Source organism: Dama dama, chromosome 28 (genome assembly GCF_033118175.1).
Source record: "Dama dama isolate Ldn47 chromosome 28, ASM3311817v1, whole genome shotgun sequence".
Classification (NCBI taxonomy): Eukaryota; Metazoa; Chordata; class Mammalia; order Artiodactyla; family Cervidae; genus Dama; species Dama dama.
This window is the reverse complement of record NC_083708.1, coordinates 41,131,874-41,145,908: the sequence shown is the minus strand read 5'-3', so window position 1 is coordinate 41,145,908 and position 14,035 is coordinate 41,131,874. Positions and strand designations below refer to the sequence as shown.

At 43.7% G+C, this 14,035-nt stretch overlaps 1 protein-coding gene across 6 annotated transcripts in view; it reads right to left on the bottom strand.

The window, feature by feature from the left end:
* Positions 1-12,169, bottom strand: part of SCML4 (Scm polycomb group protein like 4) — a 108,140-nt gene extending 95,971 nt beyond the window's left edge. Inside the window, exons 1-2 of one of the 6 annotated variants that reach the window (XM_061131835.1) lie at positions 11,985-12,169; positions 11,789-11,881 (exon numbers count right to left, since the gene is read on the bottom strand). The gene's annotated coding sequence lies outside the window, so the exon portion shown is untranslated. Of the gene's footprint in view, positions 1-8,560; positions 8,595-11,788; positions 11,882-11,945 lie in introns of those variants that run through there. The other 5 variants (XM_061131837.1, XM_061131834.1, XM_061131836.1 and 2 more) reach the window with 5 other exon arrangements.
* Positions 12,170-14,035: the final 1,866 nt, after the last annotated feature.

Below are 14,035 nucleotides of genomic sequence, written 5' to 3'. Positions count from 1 at the left end.
CATCTGAGCTCCTTGTCACCACTGAGCCAGACTTCACATTACATATTGAGACAGGATGTCCAGTGACCCTGACTGCCAGGGTAGACACTCTCTTACCAGAGGACCAAGCTGCCTGTGACATGCAATTCTGTGCAGGAGCTGGCAGGGGTGGCCCGAGGCACCCACAGAAATCAGGGCAGCCAGCTGGGGGTGCAGGGAACGGCCACTCCCAGGAAGACAGCTGGGAGTCTGAAGGGTGGCTCAAATCTCCCCAGAAGAAGAATCACCAACAAAACGTTCTCTGATCTAAAATCTCCTCTGAAAGCCAAAGAATAACTTCTCCAAGACACATTATGGGGAGGATTCAGAGGATCACAGCCTCTATAGGTGAACTAAGCAATATCACCAAGGATTTCAGCTCCAAACTCTCAGACCCTCAATAGGGGTGGCGCAGGGCACAGTGCAGTGCTTAGCCAGCTTTAGATCCTTAGCTACAACTTTTGCAATATCTGTCATGTCTGAACATCTATGATGGTGAATTTTGTCTGTCAACTTGACTGGACTGTAGGACAACCAGATAATTTGGTCAAACGTTATTCTGATGCTTTTGGATAAGATTAACATTTGACTCTGTAGACTCAGTAAGCAGATTTGTTCCCTCTAATGTGGGTGGTAAAGGCCTGAACACAACACAAAGGCTAAGTAAGAGGGAACTCTTCCTGCATGATGGCCTTTGAGCTGGGACATTAGGTTTTTTCCTGCCTTCAGACTTGAACTGAAACATCAGCTCCTCTTGGGTCTCAAGTCGGCCAGCTTTCAGACTGGAACTACTATTGTCTCTTTTGGGTCTATAGCTTACTGACCAGAGATCATGGAACTTCTCAGCCTCCATAATCATTTGAGCCAAGGTGGGAGTGGGAGGAAGGGGCAGGGAGCCACACTGTGTGGCTTGCAGAATCTTAGTTCCACAACTGGGCATTGAACCCAGGCCATAGCAGTGAAAGAGCCAAGTCCTAACTATTGGACCACCAGGGAATGTCCTGCCAATTCCTTATAATAAAGCTCTATCTCTAATCAGTCTATCTATCTATCTATCCTCTGGGTTCTGTTTCTTTGGAGAACCCTAATAATATACCTCCTGTACCATATTTACCTAATAACTACTAAATCTTTAAACAGCCTATTTAAATAAATGAATTTTAAAATGCAACTCTGTCATATTGATGTTTAAATCAAACATTTTTACTAAAAATATAAACATATAAGCTAACTGTAAAATTAAGTACACACATTAAAATAATAGCTCCCCTGAAAACACACACTTCTGATGGTAACTGTATATGGACCAAACTTCTCATTTCAATTCCTACCAAATGGAAAATCAACTATATTTTATAGTGAATGTTACCCTCCTTTTTAAGTGGAAAACCCTTCTCTCTTAGGCACCAAAAATAATATACAACACACAGTACAACTCACAGAGTGACATCACTATGTGTTTTAAAGTGGATACACTTAAAAACTACTCCAAACTACTTGTGGCTTATTATGTAGGTCTCATCATTTTGTGGGTCAGGAATTTAGGAAAGGCTCAACTGAGCAGTCTGTCTCTGATCCTTGAGGTATCAGATGGGGAGGCTGGGATAGGAAGATCCACTTCCAGGATGGCATCGTCACTCGCATGTCTAGTGGCTCCATGTATCCTATCTCTTTCTCTCTCCCCTTGGGTGTCTTATTCTCCAGGGCCGCCAGAGTGTCTCATGGCCTGGCAGCCCTGGGGCAGTCATGCTTCTTGCGTGGTGTCTCAGCACTCCAAGTGTGAGCATTTCAAGAGTCCCAGAGGCTCTTCGCCTCTGTCCTGCAAGTCTCATCCTATGAGCCTAGCACGTCATTTAGGACAGCCCAGAGTCAAAGAGAGGGAATGAACCCCTACAGCTCCAGGGGAGGAATGTCAAAGAATCTGTGCCATCTTTATTCCTTCACCCCATTCCTGTGTACCAAAGAAGGAGAAAGTACTCAGACATGAGGTTTCCACATCATGGATAAAAGCGTATCATGTATCCAGAACGAAGGTAGGAGCTAGGTCACACTGGAGCAAAGGCATCAGTTTGAAGTCAGGCACAGTCACCTTTGAGACCATATATACCACTGACTGGGTGACGTTGAGCTTAAGCTACTGAATCTCAGGGGGCGTGGGAGGTGCATGCAGGAGCCTTGTCTGTAAAGTGGAATAATGGTATGTTCCAGGGCTATTGTGTGGATACCTAGTAAAAAAAAAAAAAAAAAACACTTTAATCAGTAAGAATTAATGAGCTTAAGCAAACCCAGGAAAACAGTGATGATTCTACAAACGTATTTATAAAATACTGTATTTACCATAAAACCTACTCACGCTCTGGAGGAAAATAAAAAATAATAGAAAGAGTCTTCTCACTTAGCTTAAAAGCTGCAGTTTTTGGAGGAAATTCACCAGAAAGCATCTTCTCAGGATGTCAGTTACCCCCTAGATTCCTACCATGATCTCTGAGATGGCTCTGCTTAGTAATCATGTAGGGAGCTGGCAAAACAGCACCATCTTCTTTCTAAGCCATAATTAATCAGGTGTTTGGGGAGGCAGGAGAGAGTGAAATGCATGGCAACTTGGCAGGCTCTGATCCTCCAGGTGCTTGGTGGTGGTGATAACACCCCTTGTGAAGGGGCATTTTAGAAATGTGCAGGAGATGCTTTTACCTGGTCCACAGCTGGGGGCAGGGTGATCTTTACCGGAGGGTGGCCGCCAGGGATGCTGAGTGCGCGGAGCTGTCCCATATAAGGTAGCACTGTCACACTAGAGAGTCACACAAGGGAAGACCTTGTTTCTCTGAACCTAGAACTAACTTCATTTACATGTAAACATAATGTGTTTCTCCTTGGCTATGATATTTCCCAGGCATTCAATCAGCATGTAAATCAAGGAAAGGCTCTTCTCTGTTTTGTTCACAATTCCAAGAGTTGTTTACCACTTCGGAAAATCCTGTCCCTGGCAGCAGCGTGAGCTCATGCTATCCAAGGGCCCAGTCCCACTCACTGTTCCAGCTGCGCTGGGGGTGGCAGGTGTCACGCACCTGATCTCGTCACTGTGGCAGCATCCAGATCTGGGCACCTGCGCTGGAAGTGATCACAAGTCATGCTGCCTTCATTTCTCTTCTCACCTTCTCACAGGTGACATCATGCTGATTTTTCTTAAATTATGAATGTGGGTGGGTTGTATTATCTGGGAAATTTACTTCAGGATTGTAAGTGAAAGTCACTCAGTCATGTCTGACTCTTCGCGACCCCATCGACTATACTGTCCATGGAATTCTCCAGGCCAGAATACTGGAGTGGGTAGCCTTTCCCTTCTCCAGGGGATCTTCCCAACCCAGGGATCAAACCCAGGTCTTCCGCATTGAAGGCAGATTCTTTACCAGCTGAGCCCCAAGGGAAGCCCAGGATTGTAAACAGTGTGTTTAAAAGTATTTGTAATAAAAAAGAGAGTTGAGTTTGACAAGCCTGAGAGCCCACTGCTTTAAAAAAAAAAAAAAAAAGTTTGCTCTGGATCAAAAATGGCTTTCCAAGTGGAAACACCAGGGAATCATTTCCTTTTTGGAACCTGCTGGACCTAGGAGCAGCCCAGCCAGGCTCAGCAGGAGCAGCTGGCACTGAGGCACGGAAGAACTCTTTCTCTTCACCCTCACAGGTGGAGAGACACGGATGCTTCATCACCTTTTCAAAACTGAAGGCAAGGCTCACAGGGCCATGTGACCCATAACAAGTTAAGCCTCGGTTTCCTTATCTGTGTAATGGAGGTAAAAACAGCCCCTCCCATACTGACTTACTGTGTGAAATCAAACAGATGAGATAAAGCATGCTTCATGCTTTTCTCAACACCCATGAGCATATGGTGCTCAATAAATGGAAACAGGCATTTATTACTGGGATAGGCTGGGACCTGGCACCCTTTGCTTCATGCTTGCACCTGGACAAATGTCTCCTGGAGCAACAAAAGACAAAGAAATTACATGGGACTAAAAATAGCTATGTGCACATGCAGTTGAGGCAAATTATGGACAATGAGATAGGAAAACCAAAAATCCAACTGCCCCTTCTTAAAAGTGGGAAGCAAAAGAAAGCTGCTGGAAGCAAAAGCAGGGTGCTATGCATGGCCCCTGCACACAACATCACCAAAGGGATGGGCAAACCCCACTGTGCCCAACCCCTGGACACACCCCCTACAGCTCACCCCATATAAGCAACCAGCTCACCCTTCCTCAGGGAGTAAGCAAGGGAGCAAGGGAACCTGTTACTTGTCCTCGCTCCCTCCTGCTGCAGGAGGGGCCCCAATAAAGCTTTGCCTGAATTTCTTTCCTGGCCTCTGATCAATTTCCATTGATTAAGGAGGCTAAGAACATTACCATTTGTACTGCACTTTACAGTTTATAATGCCCATTTCCATATACTGTCTCCTTTGAACTTTATGTACCTTAACCCAAGTAACCTTCCCAACAGCTTCTGAAATACTGGGGAGAGACTGAGGCTTGCCCTGGGAGGGAGACCTTCAAACCCATTCAATCAAAGAATCTGGTGATCACTTAGACACCACTTCTCAGAGTATATGTTTTCACTTTTAACTCTTCCCTTCAAATGTCAGATGTTTTTCCCTTAAGATCATTATTTAGGCTATTATTTTAACCTTCCGGCTTCCACTGAGGGGTGAGCTGGCTGGAAAATGGTCCAAGACTTAAGTGGATCCACATTCTCAGTGTAAATTCTTCTTATCCTGTCCCAAATCTAGCAAGTGCACAAGCAGAATATATGAAATCTCAACAAAAGGACAGCTGGGCACTGCTTAACTTTGTCCAGGAAGCCACCTAAACCACCCTGTCCACTGTTGGAAATCTACAAAGACCAGCTAAGTTTTGGTCCCATGGAAATATTTTTTCTTGGGCTTGAAAATGTCAAGTACAGTCATAAATGCAGTGGCCTAAGAGAAACAGATTTTTTTTTTAGATGACTGTGCTGTGCTTAGTCGCTTAGTTGTGTCTGACTCTTTGTGACCCCATGGACTGTAGCCCGCCAGGCTCTTCTGTCCATGGGGATTCTCCAGGTAAGAATACTGGAGTGGGTTGCCATGCCCTCCTCCAGGGGATCTTCCCAGCCCAGGGATTGAACCCAGGTCTCCCGCATTGCAGGCGGATTCTTTACTGTCTAAGCCACCAGGGGAGCCCAAGAAGTGGAGTCGATAGCCTATCCCTTCTCTGGTGGAACTTCCCAACCCAGGAATCCAACTGGGGTCTCCTACATTGCAGGCAGATTCTTTACCAGCTGAGCTACCCGGGAAGCCCCTCAATGACTGTACTTCCAGTTTATCCTATACTACTCTGATCACAAGCCAACTAGTAGGAACTCAATTTCTCCACACTTGATCCTAGCAGATTTGGGCTGCTTCCAGGGAAATGTGTGTAAAAGACAAACTTTTCTGAATGTACTTTTTCTTTACTCTGCTATCAGAGAATTTTAGGTACTTTATTCTTTACTGGCTTCATGCCAAATGACTTCATAACTAAAAGGAGGGCAATAGAAACAAAGGACCAGTCCATTTAAAGCATCGTGTACCTTTGGCCCCCACACACCACCACACACATTGCACCCCAACTTCAGTTTCTAACTTCGATTCCATGGAGGGAGTTTATATTCACTTGGTCTCATTAACACAAAACAGTTGTACAGCCTCTCACTGTGGGACCAATTAACTATTTCCACATTAGGCACCAACACAGTCTCACCTTACAGTCTGCTCTTATTATTTATGCTAAATACTTAGTATTAATTACACTACAAACACTCAATACAAGGGCTATATTTTCACACTGTAGGTGATGATTTCAGGCATTAGAGCCAGATGGATTTTTTTTTCCCCACTGTTCCTATGCTTTATAATTATGTGCACCAAAATTTAAAGCTTTCTACAGCTTTCCACTTGAAGCACCTTTGCAAATGAGATTGTAAAGTGGTGAAATCAAATGTGCTGGAGTATCTTTTGGCATCTGTAAGGGGAAATGCTCAATAGAAGTGGGAACGCATAGATGGCTGTTGACCCCCAAATCTCAGAGCAAAGCCCCCCAGCACAGACAATAATGGCAACAGCATGAATCACGCCAGTGACCACAGGTTTCTCCGGACTGAAAAATGATAGAATTGCATTCTGACAGTGGAGTTCTTTCCTGATCAAGAAATCCAATGCCTCACCCAACATTTTATTATTCACTTTAGGATAAAGTGAATTTAGGAGTTATTCACTTTAGGATAAAGAGCATAACTTAAAAGCTAATGGTTTGATTAAATCGTGACATCACCATAATTTCCCAACAGTGAGGGCACTAAATCCTAATGGCTGTGAAGAGAAGAGGTCAGTCTCTTTTCTGGAAGGCCACAAAGAATGAGAATGATTCCTACTGGCTTGTAACAGTTCAGAAATGGTTAGACCCAAAGGAGTTAAGTAACACAACCTCCAACTACCAGCTCCAAAACAAAAAGCATGAATGCCCCAAAGTTGTTTTGTACCTTGGGTTTTTCTCAATTCTTGCTTTTTTCTTTTACCAAAACTCTGTCAAAACAGGATTCAAATCCTGATGCCAGCCCCAGGTCTGCTCAAAGGCTGCATTCAAGGCAGACCCCGACACATGGCCACTGAGTGTTAACGTCAGTCCAGCAAGAGGGCTCAAGGCCTGGCTCAGGACACCAGGGAAAAACACACTCCTTGGCGTTCCACCCTGGTTTTCTCATCAGAACAACCATGTCTCAGGATGACTTGTGGACAAATGTGAAAGGGAACATAGAAAATCTTTCCTTCCCAAAGAAAACGAACGACCCATAAGCTCTGTGAGCTGACAGCCATGAGCTACTGTCGGCTCTTACTGAATCCTTTCTGAACTGTGCCAAGGGAGACAGGAAGAGAGGGTAATGATCAAATCCTCGTTAGAAGAGGGATGAAACAGGCTCTCTCCCCTGGTTTTTACCTTGGTTCAGTGCTATTTTCCCTGGGATGGACTAGGACCCAACCCGTATAGTCCTCTGCTTTGCCCAGATCAGCATTTGCTCCCAAGTTCAGTGCCCGTCTTGATGAAAGGCTGTCTATTTCATTAGAATGAATTTCAGCCATATGTTTCTGCTTTGAAAGAATTGGGGCTTTTGCTCTAGAATGGTCAGCACAGAGTGACAAAAAGGGCAAAGGCTTTTGTTACCAAAGATTCAGCTCCCAAAAGTTGAGTCACAGTCATGGAGCTAACCAGACAACATCACCACCTTTCAAAGTATAGCGATGACATTATTTTTCCCTGGCTCATTAATTTTCTCACACCAGCCAACTTCACTCCTCTGCTTCTGTGCTGAATGCCCTACGGAGACAGGAAGGCCACCACTCCTCAGCCCAACCCCTTCCCCAGAGGGCTCAAAGGAGGGTGCAATCTTTCCTAAAAAGTACTAACATGAAGGGAAAAAAAAAAAGCAGCAACACTGGGACCAGCTTCCACTTACGTGATCAATAAATGCAGCTGATGACTGCAAAGAAATGCACACCTGCCACACACAAATAAAAATTCAGGGAGAACGTGTCTGAGCTGGTGGGATGGTAAAGAAGCATTTCTACAATTTTCTATAAATCACAACTGGTCAAACAGTAACGACAGCAATCCCAGGGAAACCCCCGTTGTGGATCTCAGAATATACTCCGGTTTCCCAGGGTGTCACACAGACTCGATGGAATGACTTTTCAGCTTAATGCAAAGTGAGAATTGCCACTGGGTAATAAATTCCTTTCTGGGCTAAAATAGTAGTCCACGAAGTAATCACTGCAAGAAGCAAGAGGTGTTTTATCTCAGTGGTGGCAAAGTGCCTCTTCAGATTGAAAAATGCTGATTTATTCCAGAATGCACAAATTCTGCTGGTTGTTCCTCTCCATTCCCCACCCTGCCAACGGAGGAATGTTCTTGCCTGCGTCAGAACTGCCCGCTTAACCCAGCAGGAAGCTTTGTCTCCAGCATCCCGTCCTATCCATCCAGCCCTCTTGACTGAGAGAAGTAACAACCCACCGATGCTAACGTTTAAAGAACCCAGAGGGTGAAGAGAGAGGTCTGACTCCTGGAAGGAGCAATCTACACCCATCACCACTTGCCTTCCAGCCTCTGTGGCTGGATAGTAGCGTCCCTCCTCAGGCTGCCCCTGAATGCCACCCGCAAGTGACCAGCAGCCCCGGGAGTGTGTGGTGGGGGAGGGTTCGTCGTAGAGCAGGCTGCTCAGGACTCCTCTGCGTCCTCAGACGTTAACCCACATAGCTCAGAATAAGCCAGACTGCAAACAGCCCTGAGCGCATCTAAAACGGCCTGCAGCTCTCTCATCAGTCTCAGTCAATCTCGGCATCGGACAAACCGCGGGTGAGAGTTTGCAGACATACTGAGGGACGAACCCTTGCCAGAACTGAAACCGAGATGAACGCAACAACAATGAAAAACACTTAGAACCACGTGGGCTCACAGCCAAACACTTGAACTTGGTCTGTACGTACCAACAAACGCAGGCTTCACCACATAGATTTACAGCAGAGATTCTAGCAGAGATTTGCAGCAGAGGCTTGTGGCGTTCTTGCAAATGCAGAGGTTTTCTTTCAGGGTTGGGGGTGGGGGTGGTGGGCCGCCAGGGAAAGGTAGAAAAGGAAAATGAAGAACGACAAAGCGACAGATGCAAAGGCAATCCAAACACTCTGAGCCACTGTTTCAAACTTCAGAAATTTTACCACAATTTGGGTGATCCTAATGGTCTCTGAATCACGTTAGAAAATGTCACAATAGACATTTGAATTAAAATCCAGTAAGTCTGCCAAAAGACCAATTGTTAAAAATTGGCAAGTTTCCAGAGAATTTACTAGGCTGCATACTGCCCGGGGCTGAGAGAATTGCTAATTCCAGAGAAAGTTAATTATCACCTTATTGATAAAGGGGTAATTTTTAAAGCTTATGGTGTGGCTTTTGTGACTCATTAATTAAAATTTAGAGTAATTTACTAGACACTGGTGGCTTCTGTTACATTATATAGGTACCAAACCATTTGATTTTTCTCCCAGTGGCTGTTTTTAATCCCCCTTGCCTCTCCTCACCTGTCTGCCTTTGAAAGCAGCAAAAGCATTAAAATCGTGTAAATCTTAAAAAAGCCTTTTGAGAGATTGCAGGATTAAGAAGTAAGATGTCCAGGGGGCACTCACACAAAGTTCTCTCCTAGAAATGTCAGATTTGCCCACAGAAATGAAGAAGCACATGTGCTCACACCAAAAGGGACTGCTTTTACAAACTTCATCTCCAAAATATCAGACCAAATTGTATGCCCTTCGATAATTTGATGGAAAAGAGTCTTTCCTCATCTCTCTTCTTTTCTCTCCCACACCATCCCCAGATAAAGGCAGAGGCTCAGTGAAGGAGAAGCCTCAGGGAATGAAACTGGAGGTGTCTGGGCTCTTAAGTTCCCAGGCGGTGTCGTCTCCTGCTCTCTCCGGGACGGGTGGATCGGGGTAAGCCACCTGGCATCGGGGTGACGCTGCGGCTTCCAGGGGTAAAGCCTCGGGAGGAACCTCAACCCGCGGAGCTCTGCCCGGGGCCCCAGGGTGCCAGTTCTGAGCCCCGCCTCACCTCTGCCCGACCCGCGTTCGCTCTAAAGCGTCTTCAGGAACGAGTGAACATGTGTGATATGTCCGCCCACCGCGCCAGACTGTAAACAAACCTACCAAACCCTGTAAAATCTAACTCCCCACGTGTGCATAAAGATGATTTCTCTCTGGATATCCCTTGTTTAAAGGGCACTTCAGCAATGTTTCCTTAAACTTGTTGAAATGTTTAAGGTCCAAAATTGAGGTTTAAAAATACATAAAAGCCGCCACAATATGAGAGGTTTCTGCTTTTGATTTTTCACATCAATTAAGGTTTAAAATTAAAAAAACAGAAATCCTATCTTTGTACTTTTGGGCATCGCTTGAATTTTTATAAGGAAACATTATGTCACATTTAAAAAGTCATTATTTTTTGAATTTTCAGTACAAAAGTTTCAGAGCAGAGACAGTACCTGGGGCTGACTTGTGTTCTAGCAGCTTGACTGCTTGTATTACCTGCTGCTGGAAGAGCCCCTGCGACCCCAAACCCCAGAAACCGAGAACTATAGAAAGTGAAACTGCTTCTGCTGGTTTTCACTTGCCTCAAAAACACACCACCAAAAGCAAATAAATGACCGAAAGCAATTTATTCTTGTTTTCTTTCTATTATTGTTCATTTACTTGTTAGGTTTCGGTTATTGTTGTTGTTTTGGGCAGTGGGCGCTGGCAGCAAAATAAAAGTAATTTAACTGGCACAGGGAAGAAATTTAAACATGTTAAACACAAAAGAACTGGGTGTTTGTGGAATTTTCACTTTTCTTATAATTCCACAAATCAAGCAGGCATAAATTTACCAAAATAATACATAGCCTCTCCACATACACAACTTACAGAGATAAAGAAAGTACATTCATATTTTTTAAAATATCTGTCACAAATATGTTTGAAAGATAGAGACTGTGAAGTCACCAAACAACTTCCCTAAAACCGAAGGTTCTACATTCACATTTTATTTGAGTTTAGACAATTCACTACTGCTTTGCTAGGTAATCTTCACCGAGTGCTATTGCTCAAATACCCGCTTCATTTTTTCAGGCTAGTTTTACCAAACAACACCACAAAAAATTGCTGCACAGAAATATTACACCCTAGGTAGTTTACTTTTCCACACTGTAAATTCCTTCAAAGTTATTTTATGCTTTCACTCCAAATAGCCTATTTAAAAAAAAAAAAAAGTCGTGAGGAAAAAAAGAACTATGTTTCTCAGTTTTCAAAAATGGTTCCTCTGAAAAAGAAGAAAAACAAAGTATACAACAAATGTGTGGATTCTGAAGTGACTGGGTTACTTTCTCAAATACCACAATTTCTGAAACTAACCCCAAAGCCACTTTCTCAGGAAGCTACTGATTGTCTCGACCCTCTTGAGTATCATTGTAGAACCCAGAAACTCTTCTCCTAAACTGTGACAGGTAGTGGAAAGAACTTTTGACTTTGCACCTGAACCATCAATCAAATGATTCCCTTGCAGCTGGCACCTCACCCTCATTCACTGTCCTGTCCTGTTCAGCAAGCAACCTGGATAGAGAGCTTCATGCTGCTGGATTCAAGTCACAAAAAGCCCCACCTGGGAAGGAGGTGACTCTGTATTTGAACTTGGGTAAACTGTTCCTGACACTCCACAATCACCTGGGTATTTTTGTTTTTTTTTTTTTTTGCCAAAACTAACCAACACCAGCAACTAGCAATAAATAGTATCCTCATCTAGCCTGGTAGATTAGGAAAAACCAACACAAAGGCGTATGAAATATTCCATCTGAGATACAAAAAACAAAATTCAATGTTAAAAACCACTCTTGCGTGTTCACAACATATTGACTATAAACATTAAATTTTAGGCTAATATATTTTATCCCGAGACATACTGTAATTTTTTATAATTAAAAAACAAAAAAAGTGAAATAACCATGCCAAAAAAAAAAAGCGAACCAATTATCTGAGTTCACATTTGGGAAAAACAGTAACTCTCATATTCAAATGCATAGTAAAAGTAGTGTATGCACACCAAATGGATAAACTATATAATTCTATACCACATTTCCCCCTCTGAGATCTGGCCAAGAAATCACTGTATTTTGAGTAGGAGGAACTAAAGTTTACCTGCCAGCCTCAGCAGTTTCAGTGCAGGATGCTTGTGCTTGTCATAAAGGTAGACATGCAACCCAGGAGATCTGAAACAGGTAACCTGTCACGCTGACAGTGAAAAGAGAAGGATCCCATGTCAGCGGCACACCCACCGACTGTGCATCTCCCTTACCTACAGTTCGTGCACCAGAGCCCTGATCAGGTTCTTTACCAGGCCGGGAATGTTGACTCAGAAGACAGATGACTTTCAGTACATGCAAACCGAGTGTTGCAAAAGCTAATCTTCCACCCGTGTGTTAGTAGCTCATAGTTAGTCTCCAGCAGCCCTGCTCTCCGGCTGCAAACATCTCATTAGACTAATGCATTCAGCACAGGCAGAAAACTCGATTTACCATAGCTACAGCAATGAATTTCCATTACGATGACAGCTTCAACCACATCATGTCCGGAAAACCAGCCAACCACTGGCTTTTAAAGAACACACACATTTTACATGCAGAAAATGAGGCGCGCGAGTGTGTGTGTGTGTGTGTGTGTGTGTGTGTGTGTGTGTGTGTGGTTTCCTTCCTCTTAGCAGCCCAACTAGAGAAATGTGCAGTGTAGCTTTTTTGCCAACACAAGCTGCAAGGTAATGACACTTCTGCTTCTTTAGTAGTTACATCCTTGTAATAACCTGAATTATGTTACAATTGTCAGAATGGGTGTTTCCAACATTTCGGTTTTCATTACCCCTCCTCTGTTGCCATGGAAACCAGACTGTAACATCATCTCTTTGTCCCAGTCCTGCAGCAGCGTGAGCCAGCACCGGGCTTATAAGATACCGGTGATCTGAAAGAGTGAATGTTTGACCTTGGACAAATAAAACAAAAAGAATTATTCTAATGACATCATTGTTTAGGAGACTGCATTTGCCAGAAGAGTGTGCCTACACAGGTGAGCACACCATGGTCATATGTATACAGCTGCATACAACACATTTGGTTAGTTCTTTTAAACAGGGCACTGACCTGGGCCCTGGACCTGTGTGTAAATGTAGAAGTATAAATATGATTTACACTCATAAACATGATAGGGACCTCATGGGGTGGAATGGTCCTCACATAGGAGAAGGGTTGCTATTCACCCTCCATGCCCTATTGTATTCTCTGTGGCAAATCAATTTATACTGGTAAAGGGACTTTTTCTTCTTTTCTTTGTTAAGTGGAGGAAGGCTCCCCATTGCCTACCTCTTTCATCCCATCCTGATGTTTTATTCCCAAGTATTTCCTACAAAATGAAACATTCATTTAATATGTGACCACCCATAGGCTTACTACTGGGGGTGAGTGGCAAGCAAATTTAGCCAGGGCCAAACATCAACCAGGGCTAATTAAGATTTAGGCCACAACTTGGACAGTTACTGAGAGTGAAAAATTGAAATTACAACTTGAGGTTTTTCTGACTATATATCCAGAGTCCCATAAGAAAGAAATAAGAAATCTCCCTCCTTAGATTATAAACATAGAAAAAAGTTAAATGTTTCTGAAATCAAAGCATTGTACTTATTGAGCAAGAAGTAGATTCACCACTTTAGTTTACTTAATCATGTAATTTTGTTGTTTTGCTTTGTGTGGGAAAATGCAAGTTTGGTAGTCTTTCATTTTGCTCATTTAATGCAAGTTTATTTCATTGAAGGGGGAGAAGGAAGAGTAGGGGAAGAGGAAGAGGAGGAGGAAAGAAAACAGAACCCAATGGATGATCTCCGTTTGGCCAGCAGTGGTAGTATTTTATGCCCATGGCCTTGAACATAATCCTACATTACACTCAGCAAAGTATGTTGGCCTGAGATGACCAGTCTTCACTTTAAAATGGTTCTTCAGAGAAGTCAAATAAAATTTTCCTAAATAATCGAGACTATTTCCCAAATCCAGTAAAAGAAGAAAAAGGCTTGGCAGGATCCGCCTTAAATAAAGGAATTTTCAGTTGTCCTACCCATCTCTGTGAGGGTTTGTGATTCTGGTCCTTGGGGCCCACAAGAACTGTCCTTAAGTCAAGGGTGTCTGGGATATAGGCATTGGCATCAAAGGTAAATTGCATCAGTTCAGTTCAGTTCAGTCGCTCAGTCGTGTCCAACTCTTTGCGACCCCATGAATTGCAGCGTGCCAGGCCTCCCTGTCCATCACCAACTCCCAGAGTTCACCCAAACTCATGTCCATCGAGTCAATGATGCCATCCAGCCATCTCATCCTCTGTTGTCCCCTTCTCCTCCTGCCCCCAATCCCT